Genomic DNA, 23661 nt, shown 5'->3' with positions numbered 1-23661 from the left:
ATCACATCCCTCGATCTGCTGGAAATGCCCCTACTTATACAACCCAAAATGCCATTAGCCTTCTTGGCAACAAGGGCACACTGTTGACTCATATTCAGCTTTTCGTCCACCGTAACCCCTTTCTGCAGAACTGCAGAACTGCTGCCCAGCCATTCAGTCCCTAGTCTGTAGCAGTGCATGGGATTCTTCTGTCCTAAGTGCAGGACTCTGCACTTGTCCTTGTTGAACCTCATCATATTTCTTTTGGCCCAATCCTCTAATTTGTCTAGGTCCCTCTGTATCCTATCCCTACCCTCCAGCGTATCAACCACTCCTCCCAGTTTAGTGTCATCTGCAAACTTGCTAAGGGTGCAGTCCACACCATCCTCCAGATCGTTAATGAAGATATTGAATAAAACCGGCCCCAGCACCGACCCTTGGGGCACTCCACTTGATACCGGCTGCCAACTAGACATGGAACCATTGATCACTACCCGTTGAACCCGACCATCTAGCCAGTTTTCTATCCACCTTACCGTCCATTCATCCAGCCCATACTTATTTAACTTGCTGGCAAGAATACTGTGGGAGACTGTATCAAAAGCTTGGCTGAAGTCCGGAAATAGCACATCCACTGCTTTCCCCTCATCCACAGAGCCAGTTATCTCATCATAGAAGGCAATTAGATTAGTCAGGCATGACTTGCCTTTGGTGAATCCATGCTGACTGTTCCTGATCCCTTTCCCCTCCTTTAAGTGGTTCAGAATTGATTCCTTGAGGACCTGTTCCATGATTTTTCCAGGGAAAAATGGTTTTTGTTCGTAAAGTTCCATATCTATTTCTTGTATTAATCCCCTCTCCTCTCCTCCATTACCCTTACTCTAATTTCATAAATAAAATACCAACATTACATGTAAAACAGCCCCCAGATGACTGTGCTTTTCTGAACCCTAAACCCTTGTACTACTCTGTCATGAACACTTGGACTGCTTCTCTTGCAATCCAATGGAAGTACAATCTCCACCTAAAGGACCTTGACCCTCGCCCTTATGCATAGATTACTATCTGATCATTTGTGTTATGATGAGGATTTACGGAGTACCCCTGTCGGGTCATCTCCATCCCCTCTCTGTTTCGTCCAATCTCCTCCATCCTTGGTATTCCCCCCCCTTATTGTCCTTTATTTCCTCCACATATTAAAATACAGAAGAACGCTTTACTGATCACCTTGATTAAAGCAACTTTCATACTATTTGCTTTAAAACATTAACATAGTTACTATTTATTTGTTCAACTTATTCATAAATGATCTGAAGAAAGGGGTAAAAAGTGAGGTGGCAAAGTTTGCAGATGATACTAAACTGCTCAAGATAGTTAAGACCAAAGCAGACTGTGAAGATCTTCAAAAAGATCGCACAAAACTAAGTGACTGAGCAACAAAATGGCAAATGAAATTTAATGTGGATAAATGTAAAGTAATGCACACTGGAAAAAATAACCCCAACTATACATACAATATGATGGGGGCTAATTTAGCTACAATGAATCAGGAAAAAGATCTTGGAGTCATCGTCGATAGTTCTCTGAAGATGTCCACACAGTGTGCCCAGGCAGTCAAAAAAGCAAACAGGATGTTAGGAATCATTAAAAAGGGGATAGAGAATAAGATGGAGAATATATTATTGCCCTTATATAAATCCATGGTACGCTCACATCTTGAATACTGCATACAGATGTGGTCTCCTCATCTCAAAAAAGATATACAGGCATTAGAAAAGGTTCAGAGAAGGCAACTAAAATGATTAGGGGTTTGGAACGGGTCCCATATGAGGAGAGATTAAAGAGGCTAGGACTTTTCAGCTAGGAAAAGAGGAGACTAAGGGGGGGATATGCTAGAGGTATATAAAATCATGAGTGATGTGCAGAAAGTAGATAAGGAAAAGTTATTTACTTATTCCCATAACACAAGAACTAGGGGCCACCAAATGAAATTAATGGGCAGCAGGTTTAAAACAAATAAAAGGAAGTTCTTCTTCACACAGCACACAGTCAACTTGTGGAACTCCTTGCCTGAGGAGGTTGTGAAGTTCCATATCTATACACTATACACATAACAGTGTTTAAAAGAGAACTGGATAAATTCATGGAGGTTAAGTCCATTAATGGCTGTTAGCCAGGATGGGTAACGAATGGTGTCCCTACCCTCTGTTTGTCAGAGGGTGGAGATGGATCGTAGGAGAGAGATCACTTGATCATTACCTGTTAGGTTCACTCCCTCTGGGGCACCTGGCATTGGCCACTGTCGGCAGACAGGATACTGGGCTAGATGGACCTTTGGTCTGACCCAGTACGGCCATTCTTATGTTCTTATGTTCATTCCAGATGTCTCTCAAGAAGCCCCTTCTGGTTAGTCTTTGGTTACTCCTCAGGTGTCCAAGCTCTCTTGTTCAGCTTCACTTCTGCCATTGCCAGTATGGTCTCTAGAATGTTTTGTCTTTTCTTTCCCCATCTGTTCTCTTGGGTTTCAGTGTTTACCAAGAGTTTTTCAGAAGCTTATCTGTAGTTACCGCTTCTGGAGAGTCTTCTTGTACATCTGAAGTTTGGATTTTTATCCTAAGCAACTGGAGTGTATTTTTCCTTGTTTAAAGTCTCTTACTGTATTATGCTAATTTTGGAAGCTGAATAAGAGTTTAAATGGGAATCCCCATCTGTAGCAGAATTCTGCCCTCTTGAGTGCTGCTGTCATTTCCCCCAGCTCTCTCCTCTTTTTTTAAAGTTAGGGCCAAAAGATCATGGAAAAATTGCAGCTTGTGGCTTTAGAGTATGAGCTCTGAATGATCTCTGGCTTTTTTAAATTCTTTTCTGCTGATCATCATGAAATTTCACAATTAGGTCTCTAGCTTTATCACTATGAACATAGGGCATGGGTCACTTGCTGGTTTGAACTAGAGTAAATTGTGGATTCTCTGTGACTTCAAATATTTAAGTGAAGATTTGAGGACTTCAGTAACTCAGCCAGAGGATATGGGCCTATTGCAGGAGTGGATGGGTGAGGCTCTGTAGCTTGCGATGTGCCAGAGGTAAGACTAAATTATCATGATGGTCACTTTTGGCCTTGAAGTGTATGAATCTATGAGGCCCAGGCAAGGGGAGCCATGCTATATGTGCTGTCTCCACTTTTACTTCTTCCAGACAGCTCTGATGTAACAACTCCACAATTAAAGTTTTTTACATACCAGATTGGGCTTCCTCCTTCAGGGTTTTTAGTCAGCCCTTTATTTCTGATGTTCCTCCTTCTCTGTTTTCTATATCAACTCTATCTGTTTTCTATATCAACTAATTTAAGCTGCATCTCTCTCTTTCTCTCTGTGTTCCATCAGTGCCTGTGGCTCTGCAGCTCTGTTTCTCTCTCACTTGCTTCTCTGAGGCCAGTCTCTAGCACAGTGACTTGCTCTTCCAAGTCTGCAACTTCCTTCTTTACTGCAAGAAGTTTGGTCATCAGATCATCTCTCATGGCCTTAAACTCGGAGATCATCTCCAGAACGTCTGTTTTGGTTGCCATTTGCGTTTCGTCAGCCCTGGCATATCTGTCTGATTTGGCTGCAAAATCTTCATGTGGCGTCTGAGAAGTCTTTCCACGCTGTGAGCCAGAAACACTCTTTTCAGTGAGGTATCTTTTTAAATTTTTTGAGTTACTTGACAAATCCATCCTTGAAACTCTGTGCTTTTCTTTTGTGGAATTTAGTAGGTTTTGGGGGTCAGTGGAAGTAGATTCCTTTGCTATCCCCTCAAAACTCAGGCTTCAGGCAACCACGTAATTCTGGCCCTCTGCTGATCTTTTCAACACAAATATTTTTAATATAATCTTTCTATTGTTTCCATTAAAAAAACATCTGAAACAAATCAAGGGGGGAGAATTAAGGGGGGAAAAATCTGTTCACATTTATTTACCACTGTGTCTTAGTAATGGTCACAATTCATTATCTATGAAGGGTATACAGAAATATTTAAGGCGCAGGAAGGGAAAGTTAATTGCTATGAAATCATTAACACAAGATCCAGTATTTTATGTACACATCTGAAAGAAAATTGTGCACCCAGTCTGTGGCAGATCTGGCTGTTTCCCATTTATATAGTTGGATGCCAATAGCCAAAAGAGTCTAAGTGACTTTTGGAAATTAGACTTAGGAGCCCAAGTCATTTTGGCACTTTTGAAAATTTCGCCCTGGGTTCATGGTGTGTTCTTAGTATGCCTCAGGGCACAGTAACTGAGTTTTATTTTCCTAGTTAGTATGAGATAAAGCAAAGAAACTTCTGGAAGAGCTTTCAGTGGTACAGTCCCAGTGACTATCCAAAGACCTCACCGAATAGAAAACATAATGGTTTTACTTATTTTTGCCAGGCTTCTCAGCTAATAGGGCTCCCCACCAGCCAACTGTTGAAATCGGTTCACAGCCTGAGTGATACTGCCGGCTGTAAGAACTATTATTTTGTCTCTCTGCATAATCACTTTAATTTGCTTTTCCCCTTAGCTGACCAAGTTTTGATATGGAAAATGAGAACACCTTTCTTCTAGGGGCACATATTGTCATTGGTGCAGGGTGTGCAAAAAGTAGGTCAGATTGAGAATGAGGCTTGCTAATGGGAGGAGGGAAGGTTTGGAAGTTGGAGTACTTGTCAGTGCTGGCGGAAAGGGAAAGGGGATTTGGAAGTGCTTGACATTGCAGGAGGATTTACAGACATGCCATCTCTCATGAATTTATGGTGAGAGATGCGATTTCTAAGTAAAAGTAAGCCTCACTCATGATTTCACAATAGGACTCTCAAATCTCAGGATTTTGTGCAGCTGGGCTCTGGCTGTTAGTCCTAGGCTACAGGGCTCTGGCTGTTAGCCTGGGACATGGGAGAGGGGACCCCACTGCAGCCCCCCCAGGCCTGAGCAGGGTGAAGAACCCTAAGAGGAGCAGAGGTGAGGCTGGGAGGGCTGAACTATGGCCTGGGGGCTGCATGGGGGCTGAAGTGAGTATGGTGGGAGCTGATGGGGTAGGGGGCTGTATTGATGGTAGGTTCTGAGCAGATGGAGTGAGTGATGAGAGGGTGAACTGAGGGTGGTGGGGATTGATGTGGTGGTGGGGTGAACTGAGGGGAGCTGAACTGAGGAAGATTGGGTGGAGAATAGAACTGATGGGGGACTGGAGGACAGGATTAATTGCTGGGTAGGAGACAGGCAGATGTGGCGGTGAGAGCACCTGCAGCAGAGGCCAAAATCATATTATCTAGTACATGGGGGAGAGCGGTCAGCACTAATTGTCACATGCACACACCATGAGGATGGGCAGGGGAAGTTCAAAAATCAAGAGACTGACCTAAAAAACACAATATAATGTTATTTTTAAAGTCATGATTTTTCAGGCCAATCTCATGATTTTGGAGGGGTCTGACTCATGATTTTTGCTTTCTTGAAGTTGGCGATACTGGATTTGGCAGATGGAAAACTGAGGTCAAGTTTAGAATTCTTATCACTATGACAGTGCCTGCTTGTGACCTTTCCTCCTGTTCCCTGATTACCCAGTGGTATTCTAGCTCCGTCCTCCTCACCCCTGGGCTTCCATGCCACCTCCAGAGATTTATCTCCCCTCCTTTTTTCTCCTAACATTTTCCCTGAGTTGGTTTCCTTTGATTTATATTCATTTTATTATTGTACAGTTCTCTGACTGCCTGGGTGGCAGGGAGGGAAGTGGATATGCTTTAAATCTAAAACTTTTATTACCATATTATCTTAAGTATGAACTTGGCCTAGCTGTGTCTTGGCTGGGCCCTTCTCAGTTAAATCATTGGTGTTCTGTATGTAGTTCAGACTCTGAAGTGTGCCAGATTGTCTGGCACCAAGATTCTGAGGTTCCCAAATTCCACTGCATGGCAGAGTGTAGAAAAATGTAAGAGAGAGAGGGTTGGGTGTGATGCTTCTTACTGTGGATGTGTGACAAGAAAAGGAGAAAGCTGTAGCCCCTGCTTGTCTGACAAGAAGAGCAATGATTGAGATGGAACTGTATGCAGACTGTCCTCACCTGTCCAATCCCATTGCCACAATAATATCATAAAAATGTAGGACTGGAAGGCACATCTAGTCCAGTTCCCTGCACTGAGGCAGAACTAAGTATTATCTAGACCGGGGGAGGGGGCAAACTTTTTGGCCTGAGGGCCGCATCGGGTTTTGTAAATTGTATGGCGGGCCGGTTAGGGGGGAGGGGGTCGTGGCCTGGCCCCCACCTCCTATCTGCCCCCCCCCAGACTCCTGCCCCATCCAACCCCCCCATTCCCAGATGGCCCCTCTGGGACCCCTGCCCCATCCGACCACCCTTTCTCCCTGCCCCTGACTGCCCCCTGCTGCCCCATCCAACCCCCCCTCCTTTCTGACTGCTCCCTGAAACCCCTGCCCCCATTCAACCCCCTGATTCCCCCTTGACCACCATCTACACCCCCACCCCCTTACCACCACCCCAAACTCCCCTGCCCTCTATCCAATGCCCCCCCCCCCACTCTCTGCCGCCTTACTGCGCTGCCTGGAGCACTGGTGGCTGGCGGCGCTACAGCCACGCCAACCTGCTAGAGCTGGGCCACACCACCGCCACCACCACGCAGCACAGAGCACTGGGTCAGGCCGGGCTCTGCAGCTGTGCTGCCTCAGGAGCTCACAGCCTCGCCGCCCAGAGCATTGCGCTGCTGGCAGAGCGAGCTGAGGCTGTGGGGGAGGGGGACAGCAGAGGAGGGGCCAGGGTGAGCCTTCCAGGCCAGGAGCTTGGGGGCCAGGCAGGACGGTCCTGAGGGCCAGATGTGGCCCATGGGCTGTAGTTTGCCCACCCCTGATCTAGATCATCCCTGTCAGATGTTTGTCTAACCTGCTCTTAAAAACCTCCAGTGATAGAGATTCCATAATTTAGGTAATTTGTTCCAGCACTTAACTATGCTTAGAGGTAGGAAGTTTTTCTTAATGTCTAACCTAAATTTCTTACAATGGGACACATGCATCCATATATTACATGTGCATTTCAGATTTCCAGTCAAACCTTTGTCCCTTGCTAATTCCTTTCGTATTTTTTCCCTTTGCTAGTGTCTGATAGTCCTCATACCACAATACCATGTTTGTTGCGAACCTGCCTGGACAGGAGAGTGAGATTGAAGCCTCTGAGACAAAGACCTATGTTGGGGGAAAGGAGCAATAAGGAGTCCAATCCTAATTCTGAGGACAGATAGATGAGAATAGGTGGGAAAACTACTGTAAAACTTCATAGCTGCCTTGGTGGTAAAACTAGGCTGATCAAAACACTGAAGAATATACTGTATGTAGGGTACAATCCATCAACCTCAATGAGTGCAGGATTAGGTGTTTAATAGGCCTCCATCTTTAACATCTGTTTCTTTGATCATGGCAAAGATCTGAGTTAGTGTGTAAGGCCCCCTCCTCCATACAGAAAAGAGTTAAAATCTACAATGTCATGCCATGAATTTTATGTCTCGTGGGAAGTGAATTATCTGAGTTTTATTTAAGTATTTGGTTCTACAGAATCTATTTTAAATAGTGTCCTAGGTGTAATTTCAGAGTGTAACAATAGAACAAAGATAATCCCACTTATAAAGGGGATATATATATATATATATATATATTTGGGCTCTAACCCAGCTATCCTGCAAAGACTGGAGTTCAGTTAGTATTCTGAATATTGGAGAGGCAGTGGGAAAAGAAGGGAAATATAAGGAATGTGCCTACATGTGAATGGTCGTTCTGCCATAAAGAATCTCAGTCAAATCAAGAAAGGAAACTGAAACAAGAAGTGTTTTCTTTAGGGCATGTAATAAATATAGTCCTAAAGTTCCCCCTCTCCAGGATCAGAGAAACAGTCTCAGGATTGAGCAAAACTCCTTGATTCCCTCTTTCTTCAAGGTCAAAGCAAACAAATAAAATCACCCTAAACTCTTTCCCACATCTGCATTCCTCCTTTATTCAGGACAGAAACAAAATTCCCAAGTTCCCCTTTTTGGAGGGTGGTGGTGGGGAGAGTTAAACAAACAAACTCACAGCTATTTGGCTTTCCAGCTACGGACTGCTCCTTTCTCCCTGTACATGTTAAGTGAACACACAGTTGACCATAGTTTTTATATAAATAATTAGTAATAGACACTTTAAATTAGCAAATACCTGTCCAAGTGCTTTAGGTTTAGCCTGGACAATCCCAAATGTGTGAACATAGATAGATGAAACTGACAACAAAGAGGTGGGGGAGTGAAGCAGAGAAGGAGCTGGAGATTTGATTTTTGTGGACATCAGCCTCACGTGTCATGAATAGTGGACTGACAAAGTTCCCATTCCCATACAAACTCTGAATGAGAAATAAATAAAAATCCAGGACCCCATCCCACAATACACACCCTTCCATCCTTGCTTCATCCCATCACCGCCTCTTTGTCTGTTTTAGTGTCCCATTTATCCGGATGGCAAAGAAAGACTAATGATCTAATATACATCAGTATGAGATTAGAATCTGAAGTAACGAAATTGATGTAAAGAGTTATTCTTTTTACACCAATGTGAGAATAGTCATGCCCTGTAATTGTAAGCAAAACTGACCTCTGCCTCTTTTTTTTCAGAGAGCTGGAACATCAAGTCAGTGAGCAGAACTGCACGTGCAATCTCACCCAGTTCTGAATGTATGAATTCTTTCTTCATTTTTGATAATGAATACTCTGAAACTCTAGCCAAAAACTAAACAAGAAAGGTATATGTAACAAATTTAATTCTGACTCATCCTCCACTTTATGATTCAGTATATTTCTATAACACTTACTCCTGCAGCTGGGCACTGGGGGGGGGGGTAGGGTGTGTGTGTGTCTGGGCTGCGGGGAAGGGGTGGGGGTGGCGCAGCAGGGCTCTCTGGGGAAGAGTGAAGTGTCTGGGCCTTGGGGGCAACCTGTGGCTGGGCTCTGGGCATAGGCGGCAGGTTTGTATAATTTTTGGTGGGGCCCAAAATGGTGGTGCCCCCCCGCTCCCGCCCTGTAAGCCAATATAAAATGAAGCTACAACGCGTCAGCGCCACAAGATTACAAGGGTCAATTAAAAGTGGAAAGTCAGAAGCAGCACTTGCCTACTTCAATATACAGTATTATATTTTGTTGTACCTGTTGTGATGAAGTGGGAATGTTCTTAATATTTTCTCTGAATACTGTGTGGGTGCCTCAGTTTCCCCTGCAAGATGCCAACTGAAGGTGTTGGGGACAAAGAGATCAGGTGGCCTCCTTGTCCGGAAGAGACACAGAGGCCAGAGGAGGGAGTGTCAGTTTGGAGCTGGCTGGGGAAATGGGGAGAGACTCAGAACTTGGTTCTGGGCTCCCCACCCCGCAAGATGGACCTGACAGAGGGGTTCTGTTTTCTGTACCAACAAGCTCTGTTTAAACTGTGTTCCCATCATCTAATAAACCTTCTGTTTTACAGTCTGGCTGAGAGTCACATCTGACTGCCGAGTTGGGGTGCAGGGACCTCTGGCTGCCCCAGGACCCCGCCTGGGCGGACTCACTGCGGAAAGTGCATGGTGTGGAAGGGCATGCTGAATGCTCTGAGGTCAGACCCAGGAAGGTGTAAGCTTCTTGCCCTGGAGACAGTCTGCTCAGAGAGGAGGCTCCCCCAGAGTCCTGACTGGCTTTGAAGGAGTGGTTCCAGAGCATCCCAGCATCTCCTTCCACCCCATGCACTTCTCAGAAGTCCACACAGGCACTAACACTCCCTCCTCTGGCCTTTGTCAAGAAGGCTAACATCATTTTGGGCTGTATAAATAGGGGAATTGCCAGCAGATCGAGGGACATGATCATTCTCCTCTATTCAACATTGGTGAGGCCTCATCTAGAGTACTACGTGCAGTTTTGGGCCCCACATTGCAAGAAGGATGTGGAAAAATTGGAAAATCCAGTGGAGGGCAACAAAAATGATTAGGGGGCTGGAGCACATGACTTCTGAGGAGAGGCTGAGGGAACTGGGATGGTTTAGTCTGCAGAAGAGAAGAATAAGGGAGGATTTGATAGCTGCTTTCAACTACCTGATAGGGGGTTACAAAGAGGATGGATCTAGACTGTTCTCAGTGGTAGCAGAGGACAGAACAAGGAGTAATGATCTCAAGTTGCAGTGGGGGAGGTTTAAGTTGGATATTAAGAGAAACTTTTTCACTAGGAGGGTGGTGAAACACTGGAATGGGTTACCTAGGGAGGTGGTGGAATCTCCTTCCTTAGAGGTTTTTAAGGCCCGGCTTGACAAAGCCCTGGCTGGGATGATTTAGTTGGGAATTGGTCCTGCTTTGAGCATGAGGTTGGACCTTATGACCTCCTGAGGCCCCTTCCAACCCTGATATTCTATGATACTCTAAACTGACCACCAAATTTAAGTTGCGTGTTTTTCCGGTCAGGTGAGGACTCTGGGGCAGGGCTGGGGATAAGGAACTTGGGGTGCAGACAGGCTGCCCCAGGGCTAGGGCCAAAGAGGACTCCCCTCCACCCTCCCTGGCAGCAGCAAGCTCCAGGGGAGGGACCCCTCCTCTCCCCCGCAGTTCACTGCACATGCTCCTAGGGTCCCTCTCAGGTCCAGAAGGCCCACTCGGCTCCCCTATGGTGGGTACCGAGGGGGGAGGTTGCCATCACGTATGGCCTCCCCTGCTGCCACCCCTCACCATAGCCTCACTGGGGATGGGGCTGCCCCTTGCCCAGCATGGTGCAGGAGTGGGGACTGCAGGGTGGTAGCTGGGAAGGGGCACAGTATCACAAAATTCACCTAAGCCCCAGCTGCATAGGTCTAGGAAGCTCCCCTCCCCAGTGGTGTAGCCAGGTTCTAACATCAGGGGGAGCAAACATATCCAATTACTAAAAAAGATGCCAGCCAACATATCCAATTACTAATCAGGTAGTTCTATAACAGGCTGCCCTGACCCCATCACCCCTGAAGCACAAGGTAGGGGTAGGCACCACCATGTTGTGCAACAAACACTTGACAAAATTACTGGACTTAGTGACGGACAATGCAGGCAGGTGGGTATTATGTCATTCAATCATTCAACCCATAAAATTGCACACATTTTGCCTCAGTGAAATTAAATATCCAGAGAATTACTGGGCCTGTGATGATGATGATGACGAGGGCTTGCTCACCTGTGGCTCCCCCTCCCTGTGCTGTGGAGGCACAGCCAGGCAGGTCTGCATCTGCAGGCAGGCACCCTGCCTCAGGTGCAGCTCCCATGGGCCCTGCTAGCTACTAGACTGGGAGCCTCCCGGCCAATGGAATGGGCTGGGCTGGGGGGCGGAAGGCAAAGGGGGAGATTGTCGGGAGCTTTGGAGGAGGGGAGGGGAGTGGGCTGGCACAAAGGGGAGGGCTCTTTGGAGAGGAGTGACAGGGGCACAGGGGTCATTGGGAGTCTCTCAAGGGGGCAGAGGGTTGTGTGGGTCTCTGTGGGGCAGGGGGCTGTGATGGGCGGAGCCAGCTGCAACCTGGGTCTGCTCTGCGGGGGGTGTTGCTATAGTCCCCTCAGGAAGCCCCCCCCCATCCTGTGTATTTTATACCAGCCCCGGGGTGCCCATTGCTGCTCCTTTCCCCACCCACGACTCCATCTGTCTGTCCCCACATCTCCCCCGGCTGTGTCCGTCTGTCTGTCCCACAACCCCCTGGCTGTGTCCTTGTGTCTGTCTGTCCCACAACCCCCGGCTGTGTCTGCCTGTCTGTCTGCTCCCCGCTGTGTGTGTCTGTCCCACAACCCCCAACCCCCTGGCTGTGTCTGTTTCTCCCCACCAACCCCCACCCCCACCCCCACCCCGGCTGTGTCTGTCTGTCTGCTCCCCGCTGTGTGTGTCTGTCCCACAACCCCCTGGCTGTGTGTGTTTGTCCCCACCAACCCCCCCTCCCCGGCTGTGTGTGTGTGTCTGGCTGCCCCCACAGCTCACAGGCTGTGTCTGTCTGTCTGTCCGTCCCCCCTCCCCCTGTGTGTGTCTGTCCCACAACCCCCTGGCTGTGTGTGTTTGTCCCCACCAACCCCCCCTCCCCGGCTGTGTGTGTGTGTGTGTGTGTCTGGCTGCCCACAGCTCACCGTCTGTGTCTCTCTGCTGCTCACAATGCCCAGGGCTCAGCCGCTGCCTGTGGCTCGCTCCCCCTCCCTGCTGTGGAGGCGCGGCCAGGCAGCTCCGGCACCGCCCCCGGCAGCTCCCATTGGCTGGGGTTCCCAGCCGCTCCTGAGGCCCCTCCCGGGAGCTGCCGCTGCGGTGAGTGAGAGCGCCGGGTGTTGCAATGCGGGGACCCCCAGCACAGGGCCTGGGGCCCAAACATTGGTGGGGCTGAGCCCAGCTCCTGGATTATTGGTGGGGCCTGGGCCCCACGGGCCCATATAACTCGCCGCCCCTGGCTCTGGGGGAAGGAGTGTGAGTGTCTGGGCTGGGGAGCACAGCTGGGCTGCAAGGGGTGGGGCGAGTGTCTGGACTAGGGGTGACCTGCAGCTGGACTCTGGGGGGAGGGGTGTGTGTATATGACTCCCTGGCTGGGCTCTGGGGGAGGGGGACAGGGAGCAGAGATACAGGCACTGGGTTGTCATATGGGTTTCTTTAACTGTCTTCTGCTAGGGAGATTTTTTTTTCTATATTGTTACAGACATAGTTGCTGACAGGTATTTTGAAATAAATTACCAAAAGAATTGAAACTGGTATGATTATATAGCGATATTTTGAGGAATAAAATATGCAGAATTTAAAATATGTGCAGAATTTTTAATTTTTTGGTGCAGAATTCCCCCAGAAGTGAATACTGGTAATACTTGACCAGGAATTTCTAATACTAATATATTGCCAAATAATATGACAAATTACCATCCTGATTCCCATATTACCAGCACCCTTCATTGACCAGTAGAACACATTTAAACAAGTGGCCAGGGTTGCAATATGAAAATGAAATATTTGCTACATGAGGTTTCATCAGTAAATAGGACTACAAAAATCTTTTCAAGATGAATTACAATTTGCTTGTGTTATGCAAGAGATTGATACTGCAGGCTTGGAGAATCTTTCGAGTCCTAGTTTGAAGAGATTGGTATGTTGATATGACAGAAATTACTTCCAAAGAGCACAATATTTAGAAGATGAATGACAACATTGATGAATGTAATATGAGAGGAATTTGTTTCATCTAAAGGAAAACATAGATATACAAGAAGCCACATGATTTCTAAGGAGAATAGATGTGGAACAGTTCAGGATTTAGTTTTTGTAAATCTTTGCTTTTTACTTGCCTGTAGCTTTTGAAATGTTGATGTATAATTTTGTATAGTTTTAAATCCCAAGAAGACATAATACAAATACAAATAGTTCAGTACATTTATTGTATTTCTAAATCCAAGTGTAATGTGGACACTTGTCCAAAAATCATTACACAAATGGTATTAATGACACCTTTGCTGGCAGTCTCAGCAGGGAGACTAAGGACTGAATGGGGTTGGGAGACTTAACTACCCTTTCACCCCAGAGGTGGTCTCAAGGCTAGGGGTGAGTCAGATTCGTGGGACAACATGGAAAGATAGGGACTTATTCCTTGTATGCACTGTTTCATATTATTGCACCCTACACAATTGCTATAGTGAAATAAGTTATTTGTTACACCCATTTTTCACTGCTGGCCAGGTTGATATATTTGGAAAGTGTGTATTGAATTTAACTACTTCCCTTGTTTGTTAAATAGTCGTAATTCCTTTTCTTTCTGCATTGAATAGAGTATTTTTACTTTGAAAATTAATACAGCATTTTTGAAAAGTGGAACATGAAAAAGTAGAGAAAAATAGAAGCAGAGATGAATGGAAATATACTCGTAGAAGATTCTCTAATAACCACAGTGGCCTCAATTCTTGGGTCCAGCCAAGCTGTGGGGAGTGCAGGACCCAAGGGAAAAACGAAGGTACCTTTTGCAGCTCCCAGTTTTGGGACTGGCTGGGAGCTGATTTTAGCTTTTGTTTAATTTACACCTTACTGCCTACAGCCCCAAAGGGTGACTGAAGATTTGAGGGGCAGTACAGCCATGCCGTTTTCCCCCAGCTAAACCTACTACAATAGTGTCTGTGGAGGGTATTAGAGCGATTTGTCTGGCTTGTTGCTACCCAGGGATTACTGTTATAGTGGGGAAAATTTCTGTGTATCCTGTTAATTACTTGTAATTCAAATCTGTTGAGATAATGATATCAGATGTTTTAAGAGCAAGATGATAGAGCTTAAGTGTCATAACTGTTCGGTTGTGCGCAGCTGAGTCTACACCTCGTTTGGATCGGCAGAGCTCTTTGAAAAGGTGTGTGATCCAGTTACAGCTCAGTTGTCTAATTTGTAAAGAGCCAAACGCTGCGATCTTGAGTCCTATTGTACTCAAGCAAAAGTCGTCTTAATGAAATGCAAATGAGTTTGTTTTTGCTTGCTTGTCAAGATCTGAGGAATTGTCCTAAAATAAACGATTTCTGCAGTGTGAGTGGAATCTATTGTGGTAAAGAGTCTAGGTTTTATTCCCACTACTAATGAGCTAAGAATTTGAGGTAGGTATTCTTGCTGTTGGCTGCAAAGCAGAATGTTCCTTCCGAAATAAGTTGTGCTGGAAAGTGAGGCTTTCTGGTGACTGAGAAGATGAGAGTGTCATTTCCCCTGAGTCGTTTGGGCAAGGAGGGGCTAGAGAACAGTGACTCACACATAGCTGAAGTTGTTTCTTTGTAAGGGGAATTAGCTCAAATGGTAGAGCGCTCGCTTAGCATGCGAGAGGTAGCGGGATCGATGCCCGCATTCTCCAGAAGGTTTTTTTTTTAAACCAGAGAACATTTATTTCAAAGTGACCCGTTTTTTTCAATTGTGAAGAATATGCATGTTTTAAGTTATTTCTTGAGGCTTTCTGATTTTAGAAAGTGATTTTTGGGAGCGTTTTGTTTTGTGGGAAGGTCGGTTTGTGATCTGTTTTCTCGAAGATTATCACAGCTGCATGCACATGAGAGAGAGGTAATTCTTGCCAGCTGAAAAAAATTGAAACAAAAGGACTGCAAGAGTTGCCACCTGTTGCTTGTGATTTTTGTCTCTGATATTTCACTTATCTAAATACTCGTCCTTATTTTCTTTTTAATTTCTACATGCATCCTGCTCTTAACATTTTTCTAAGGGATCAAAATAAATGTACATATTAAATCAATCCACCACATTTAAATAAAGGGATGTGCGCAATATGCTTGAATGATATTTTTAACTCTTTATTGGAGATAAACATAATGTTGACAGTAAAAAATTATTTTCTTTCATAAATATTGAAAGAACGTGCACAATGCAAAGGATAAGGCAATTCAACAGAGGTTGAATTATAGCAGGTATAAATAGAATTTTTGTAAAAGCTATGTCAGGGATGATTTTTTAATGAGGTCATCCCACTTGCAAATATGGTTAGGGCAGAGGGTTGTGTCATGTGTCTGTTTTTATAGCATGGAAAAACAAGGTGACCAGGAGGCATGTGGCAATTCCAAGAGAAATTGGTGTCCATAAAAATATCTTTAACATTATATTAGAGGGGCAAAATGAGTGAGGTAATCTCTTACTGTGCCATCTTCTTTTGGTGAAAGAGGCAAGCTTTTGAGTTTACATAGAGCTGTTCTTCAGAACTGGGAAAGGTACTCAATGTTGCAGCTAACTATGAGGTGGAACAGAATAGCATTATTTAACTCTTCTATAAACTATGTGTTCAACTGTCATGGAATGTGAGTATTTTCATATCTAATACTGAGACCTCATGTTCATCTGATTATCCACCTATCTAATCCTTTTCAGAGTCTCTGCTTCAGAGGATAGAGTTTCCTGTGAGTATGGCCTATGGTCTTTGTTCCTCTAAGCATACATTTACATTTAGCCATATTAAAATGCATATTGTTTGTTTGCGCCCAATTTAGAAAATCTGTGCATATTGCTCACAATCCACTGACCTGTCCTCTTCATTATTAACCACTCCCCCAGCTTTTGTCTCATCTGCAAACTTTCAGTGATGATTTTGTTTTCTTCCAGGTCATTGATAAAATTTTTAAATAGTGTAGGTCCAAGAACTGATCCCTGCGGGGGATCTCTATCTGAAATATATAGAATGTCTTTGAAACTGGCATGATTTTTCAGAACTGGTAGAAACTTTTCTTGTGCAACCACTGTAATTGACATGTTAATTACCAAAAAGAGAGACCCTCGTGTGGTCTTGTGATATTAGTGTCTGGGGAGACTGCCACAGAGTGGTTGCAGATTTTGCTGCTGTTGATCAAAGAGTATGAACCCAGTGACCCTAGCTGTTCCATTGTGTTTTATTCTGAGAATAAGATGCATGCTGGTAAACCTCAGTGCTCAAGAGAGACGTTAAAGCAATGCTGCGAAGCGTTCTAGGGGCAAAATATATCGTGCAATGAGAGTAATGAGATGTGCTTGCATTTAAACAAGCGACGACTTCAGTTTGACTGTGGAAAAAGTAACTGAACACACAAAAGGATGAAAGCCTTTGAAGATCTCAAGGTTGGTCAGATTGATGAGACAGCCTCTCAGAGGTGACAGAAACATTCTAGTGTTTGAAAGAAGTGTACTTCCTGAGTAGTCTGAGCAGCTCTCTGGGAGTTCTTGCTAGTGCTAAATGGGTCTGAGGAATCATCAGAGACCATTGAATTCTGTGATTGGAGAATTTGCAGTGTTTGAAGAGAACTGCTCAAAAACTTTTTGTAAACAACCTATTCTACAGCTAAACAGGAGGGGAATTAGCTCAAATGGTAGAGCGCTCGCTTAGCATGTGAGAGGTAGCGGGATCAATGCCCGTATTCTCCACTAAAAATTTTTAATAGGGGCAGGGAGCAAATAGCAATTAAACCTTTTTTTCTTTACCCTTCTGTATTCTTCTATGTGATGTTTTTTGTTTTAATTTACATTTCTTGTTTCTCAGACTAGTATGTGCAAGAAACAGAAGAAAATTCAATTAATATTTATCTGAAGAAGGCTCGTACACAAAGCTATTAAAACACAATTAATTACTTGATTTTTGTTATTGGAAAATCAATTAATACAAAATGATTTGTCCCATTGATTATTTAATAAAAATAACAAACGTAATCAGAACTCTTTAAATGATTACACATATCCTGAAAACTCCTTGAAAGAATTGTACTTCCTGAGTAGGCTAAGCAGCTCTCTGAGAGTCCTTGGCCTGGTCTACACTACACGTTTAAACCGGTTTTAGGAGCGTTAAACCGATTAAACGCCACACCCATCCACACTAAGAGGCCCTTTATATCGATATAAAGGGCTCTTTAATCCGGTTTCTGTACTCCTCCCTAACGAGAGGAGTAGCGCTAATATCGGTATTACCATATCGGATTAGGGTTGGCCTCTGGGCGGTATTACCAAATCGACGGTATTGGCCTCTGGGCGGTATCCCACAGTGCACCACTGACTGCTCTGGACAGCAATCTGAACTCGGATGCAGTGGCCAGGTAGACAGGAAAAGCCCCGTGAACTTTTGAATATCATTTCCTGTTTGCCCAGCGTGGAGCTCCGATCAGCAAGGGTGGCGATGCAGTCTGAAATCAAAATCCAAAAAGAGCTCCAGCATGGACCGTACGGATGTGATCGCTGTATGGGTAGGCAAATCTGTTCTATCAGAGCTCCGTTACAGAAGACGAAATTCCAAAGCATTTTTTAAAAATCTCCAGACAGAGGCCACAGCAAGGACTCAGCACGCTGCTGCTTGACAAACGTAATGGAAAGCCAAAGAATCAAATGGACGCTCATGAAGGGAGGGAGGGGGGACTGAGGACTCAAGCTATCCCACAGTTCCTGCAGTCTCCAAAAAGCATTTGCATTCTTGGCTGAGCTCCCGATGCCTGTAGTGTCAAACACATTGTCCGCGGTGGTTCAGAGCATAGCTCGTCAATTTACCCCCCTCACCCACCCCCAGAAGTAAAAGGGAAAAAAATCCTCTCTTGACTCTTTTAAATGTCACCCTATGTTTACTGAATGCTGCTGATAGACGCGATGCTGCAGCAGTCAACGGCAGCATCCTCCCCCCCCCATGGGTGGCTGATGGTACAATATGGCTGATATCCATCGTCATCATCAGCTTTGTGGCAGATGGTGCAGTACAATAGGACTAGTATCTGTCCTCATCATCAGCCCGTGAGTGCTCCTGGCTGGCCTCCGGTGAGGTCGGCTGGGTGCTCCTGGGTAAAAAACTCCTGATCATTCCCAGTAGATGGTACAGAACGGCTGGTAACCATCTTCATCATAGCAACAGGGGGCTGAGCTCCATCAGCCCCTGCCCTTCATGTGTAAAGAAAAGATTCTGTTCTGCCTGGACTATCATAGCAGCGGGATGCTGGGCTCCTCTCCCCCACACTGCTTAATGTCCTGTCTGGACTATCATAGCAGCTGGAGGCTGCCTTCCCCTCATTTTATCTCACTAACAAGTCACTGTTTCTTATTCCTGCATTCTTTATTACTTCATCACACAAATCAGGGGACACTGCAACGGTAGCCCAGGAAGGCTGGGGGAGGAGGGAGTCAACAGGTGGGGTTGTTGCAGGGGCACCCCCTGTGAATGGCATACAGCTCATCATTTCTGCGGGATCTGACACAGAGCAGCTGTGCTCTCTGATACACTGGTTCTCTAGTATACTTGCCCCATATTCTAGGCAGGACTGATTCTATTTTTAGATACCATAAAGGAGGGATTGACTCAGAGAGTCATTCCCATTTTTGTCTTTTGTGCCCCTGGCCGATCTCAGCCAGGGGCACCTATGACAGCAGCAGATGGTACAGCACAAAAGGACTAGTAACCGTCATCTCATTGCCAATTTACAATGATATGGTAGATGGTACAGAACAGCTGATAACCATCTCTGCTATCGTGCAAAAGCAAATGAATGCTGCTGTGTAGTGCTGCTGAATCGCCTCTGTCAGTGGCATCTAGTATACATACGGTGACAGTGACAAAAGGCAAAACAGGCTCCGTGGTTGCCATGCTAATGGCGTCTGCCAGGGCAATCCAGGGAAAAAGGGCGCGAAATGATTCTCTGCCGTTGCTTTCCCAGAGGAAGGAGTGACTGATGACATTTACCCAGAACCACCCGTGACAATGATTTTTGCCCCATCAGGCACTGGGATCTCAACCCAGAATTCCAAGGGGTGGGGGAGACTGCGGGAACTATAGGATAGCTACGGAATAGCTACCCACAGTGCAACGCTCCAGAAATCGATGCTAGCCTCGGACCGTGGACGCACACCACCGAATTAATGTGCTTAGTGGGGCCATGTGCACTCGATTTCATTCAATCTGTTTTACTAAACCGGTTTATGTAAAATCGGAATAATCCCGTTGTGTAGACGTACCCCTTGCTAGTGCTAAAGGGGTATGAGGAATCATCAGAGACCATTTTATTCTCTGATTGGAGAACTTGCAATGTTTGAGAACTGCTTAAACACTTTTTATGAACAACCTATTCTACAACTAAATAGGAATTAGCTCAAATAGTAGAGCGCTTGCTTAGCATGTGAGAGGTAGTGGGATTGATGCCTACATTCTCCATTAAAATTTTTTTTTGGCTCCATATGGGGAGGGCGCAAATGGCAATTAATTACAAAAGCTTTTTTCTTTACCCTTCTGTATTCTTTGATTTTTTTGTTTTAATTTGCATTTCTTGTTTCTCACATTTGTATGTGCAACAAACCAAAGAAAATGCAATTAATATTTATTTATCTGAAGAAGGCTCATACACAAAGATATTAAAACACAATTATTTGATTTTTGCTATTGGAAAATCAGTTAATACAAAATGATTTGTCCCATTTATTATTTAATAAAAATAAGTGTAAAACTTAATCAGAACTCTTTAGATTATTACACATATCCTGAAAACCCTCTTTTCTGCTGTTCTCACCTTTCCCCATGGCTTAATTCCAAAATGAAATACTAAACACTGTAGTTGTAAAGAAATAAGTGAATAATATTAAAAAACTTTACTATCTAATGTTGGAAGCAGATAAAAGGTACATTTTTTTCTATTGTGAATAGAAAGAACAACACAACAGCAATAACACTGAAGTTATGTACATTTGAAATATGAACTGTTGCAGTAGAATATCATACACTGGCTAAGCACACAGTTGTCTGGTTACAAACTGCTTTCATATACTTCTGCAAAAAGGGAAATTAGCTCTAATGGTAGTCTACTTGCTTAGCATATGGCAGGTGGTAGGACTGATATTCATGCTCTCTAGTATGCATTTTGACTTGATTATTTATTCTAAAACTGAAAATTGGTAAAACAAAATAAACACTTTTAATATTAGCTTTATTCAAAGCAAAAACTTTATTTGATAATGAGAGTCACATGCAACAAGTGAAATTTCTATATTTCTTCATTTATATTGAGGAGGGGGATGAAAATATAACTGTAAAACAGGAACAAATATTCCTCTTTGGTATATACCCTAAATTAAGACTAAATCATTAACAGGAGCAATGAAAGGCTGTTTTGAATTTGTTTCAGTACTGATGTGAAGGTTTTGTATCTACACTGCACTCTGATTTCTCTTTGACAGTCTGATTTTTATATGTTGTAACATGCGCCTGTAAAATTGTTCCCGTGCCAACACAAAAAAAAATTTATGCATATACACACTATTACAATATGAGTGATTAAACAGCCCATTATTTCAATTAAATTCTGCTAAACTAAATAGTTAGCTTTTGAGTTTTTATTTGGCCTATAAACTCCAGAGTTTCATCAAACAACTTGGGAAATGATAACCCTCTACAACCTTTGTCCTGCTAATCTGCTCCTATTTAAATGTACCAGTTCTCAGCACTGTCACCTTTTGAAAAGTGACCATTTCAGGAATGGTAACTTAATTTATGTGCTTGTTTTATCCCTGACTGTAGAAACCTACAGAGAATTTTTGTTAAGATTGTGTAGTCTAAGGGTATGTCTACACTACCAAGTTAAGTCAACTTAAGTTACATCTATGTACAGCCACCACTGTAATTAAACCCCTGTGGTGTGTCGACACTATGCACCTTGTGTTGGCACAGCGCATCCACAGTACACAAAACTGTATAGTGTAGAGATGGTCTAAGATTCACTTACAGCCAGAGATTTTTCAGTATTAGTTTACCCACCCAAATCCAACTTGAATGGAAGATCAGACAGTGGTAAAGATAGAATCATACATGATCTCTTTTTGAATGAAGCATCTGACTTTACTTGAATCACTAAGGTCATGTCTATACTACACAATTTTGTCCACATAAGGCAGCTTACTTTGATCTAACTATGGAGATGTACACACTGCAATGCTCCTCGTGCCATTTTAACTTGCTTGCTTTGTCGACATAATAAAACTGCCTTGACTAAAGGTGTGGATCTTAGGCTGACAAAGTTTGAGCGACGCAGTGTCAGTTGTTACCCCAAAATCTGTTACAGAATAAAAAGGAGGTAACATATAAATAACAGGTTTGACTCCTACCAGCATCAACTGCGAGAGTTAGAAATCTGTGTGCCTTCCTCCTGTGTTGCATCGAAATAAAGGATAGAGAGAATATAACCTTAAACAGAAAGATTTATTAAGGAATAGTTACAACTAGAGGGAGAAGAGGTACACTAAGGGGGATCACTACAAATACCCAAGAATAGATTCCAGCAAGAGGCATAGTGCCCGGACCCTTAAACTGTTCCTTGGTTAAACTATTAAGCACCCAAAAAACAATGACTGTCTCTCTTTCACTGCAGATGGAGGTCTGTGGCAACTGATGGACCGTCTACGTGGTGCGAATTCCTGAGGCACACTCTGGCAGACACTGTCCCTAAGCGGTTCCAGCTGGCTCTCAGTCCCTCAAGTTATGGTGGGAAACAGAATTTCAGCAGGAAAATGCCATGAAGAAAGGATACCAAGACGGAGTTCAAACCTTTCCTACTACAGGCGCCATCTTGAATTCTTATTTTCAAATTTTGAATTGCAGCAACATTTATTATAATACATAACAAAAGTATAACCATACACCAACAACACCCTACACAGTGTAAACACTGTGTTGCCTACGTTGCCCTAAGTGGCCTCCAGGAGATAACTCACAATGCCCACCGGGGCCACTCTGGTCACCATTTTGAACTCCGCTGCCCTGCATCCAGGTAGACAGGTGAATACCCCTCTCCTGTTAAAACCCCAGAAAGTTTTGAACTTGCTTTTCCTGTTTGCTTGGTGTGGAGAGCTCACATAGCAACTGCCCAGCTGAGCAGGCCGGCTCCACACACCAAACTTGCTCCTACCTGGAGTACATGGGAGATGGTGGAACTTCTGGGTCTGTGAGGAAAGGAGGCTGTGCAGTCACAGCTCCATTCCAGCTATAGGAACTTGCTTGGGGCATGGAGGAGAAGGGCCATGATAGGGACATGCATCTGTGCCATGTAAAAATGAAAGAGCTGCAGCAGTAATAGCAGAAGGCAAGGGAGGCAAATAGTCGCCTCTGGTGTGGAGCCACAGACATGATGCTTCTACAAGGAGGGGGCTGGGATCAGGGGGGTGGTGAATAGCCTCCCCGTTGAGCTCCTCTTGTAGCCTTGTGTTCATAACGCACAGCCCAAGACTGAAGAGCAGTGCAGGATCCATACTTTCTGACACAGATTGCTGGTTAGCAAGCTACCAGGACAGTTAAAAAGCAGCTGGAAATCTAGTAGTGTGTGATTATAAGAATTCCTTTTGTGTGTTAGTGAATCAAGCTAGCAACAGGCTGTGGTATAGTTATATCTTACTCCATACAGTTCTGTAATATGATAATCCTTAATGACAGCTGGTGAGCACCTCCATATTTACAGCAGTACTAGGGGTGAATACATTATTTCTTTAATCATAAGCAAACCAGTTGTGTTATGAACCAGTTCTATTTTAGGATGACTGCAAGAGTGAAGACCCCCCCCCCCCCGCCCCACACACGTCAGAAACATCTGAAAAATGTTTTTTTTTTAAATCCATGCTGCTGTATACAGGTGACAAACCCCTTGAATTACCAAGCACCATGGCAGCTGTGGGATTACGAAAACACCTGTTTTGACTGACTACCTGAAAAAATAAGAAAGCAAAAATACTGTGGAATGTATGATCAAATCTCCCTGCACAGCTACTTTGTACACTTTGCTCTTTTCAGCACTAACCTTAAGTGTCACAGGGCTGTCTGATAAGTTAATGTAGAATCCCACATGATTTCTACAACCATGCACCCGGGGGCTCTATGAAGATGGCTGGTCTGGGATCTTAATCTTTATATTAGTTTTGTTCTGGTGGATAGGGGGAGTAAGGCACTTGGCTCTCACTTAAGATCTAATCCTGTTACTAGTGAAGTCAGTTTAAGTTCAAAGCAGAAAAAACATATTTGAACAGCAATTACCAACATTGATGGGAGGAAGAGAAACAGAGCAGTAATCTGAGGGAAAAGGAAAAATGGTTACTTTGTTCTTTTAAACTGCTAGAAAACAAAATGAAGTCTGTTTGCAGTTTCTGAACACTAGGTTGAAGTGTTCACCAAGATTTAGTTTCACTTTCTGAAATGCATAAAAAAGGAAAATAAGATATTAATAAAGCCAATGGATT

At 44.3% G+C, this 23661-nt stretch overlaps 1 long non-coding RNA gene and 1 other non-coding gene across 3 annotated transcripts; both read left to right on the top strand.

Moving 5' to 3' along the window:
• Window positions 1–4853: 4853 nt before the first annotated feature.
• On the top strand, window positions 4854–23490 carry LOC123363483. Of its 2 annotated transcripts, none has more exons than XR_006576776.1 (4): window positions 4854–4948; window positions 7091–7243; window positions 8626–8685; window positions 21807–23490. It is a non-coding gene; the product is annotated as an uncharacterized LOC123363483 (long non-coding RNA). The 2 variants fall into 2 exon arrangements; XR_006576775.1 differs by having other exon boundaries at window positions 8626–8753.
• Window positions 14740–14812, top strand: TRNAA-AGC. The gene has a single exon. It is a non-coding gene; the product is annotated as a tRNA-Ala (tRNA).
• Window positions 23491–23661: the final 171 nt, after the last annotated feature.

Source organism: Mauremys mutica, chromosome 2, assembly GCF_020497125.1.
Source record: "Mauremys mutica isolate MM-2020 ecotype Southern chromosome 2, ASM2049712v1, whole genome shotgun sequence".
In the NCBI taxonomy this organism is placed as follows: Eukaryota; Metazoa; Chordata; order Testudines; family Geoemydidae; genus Mauremys; species Mauremys mutica.
This window is presented reverse-complemented; position numbering and strand designations above follow the sequence as displayed.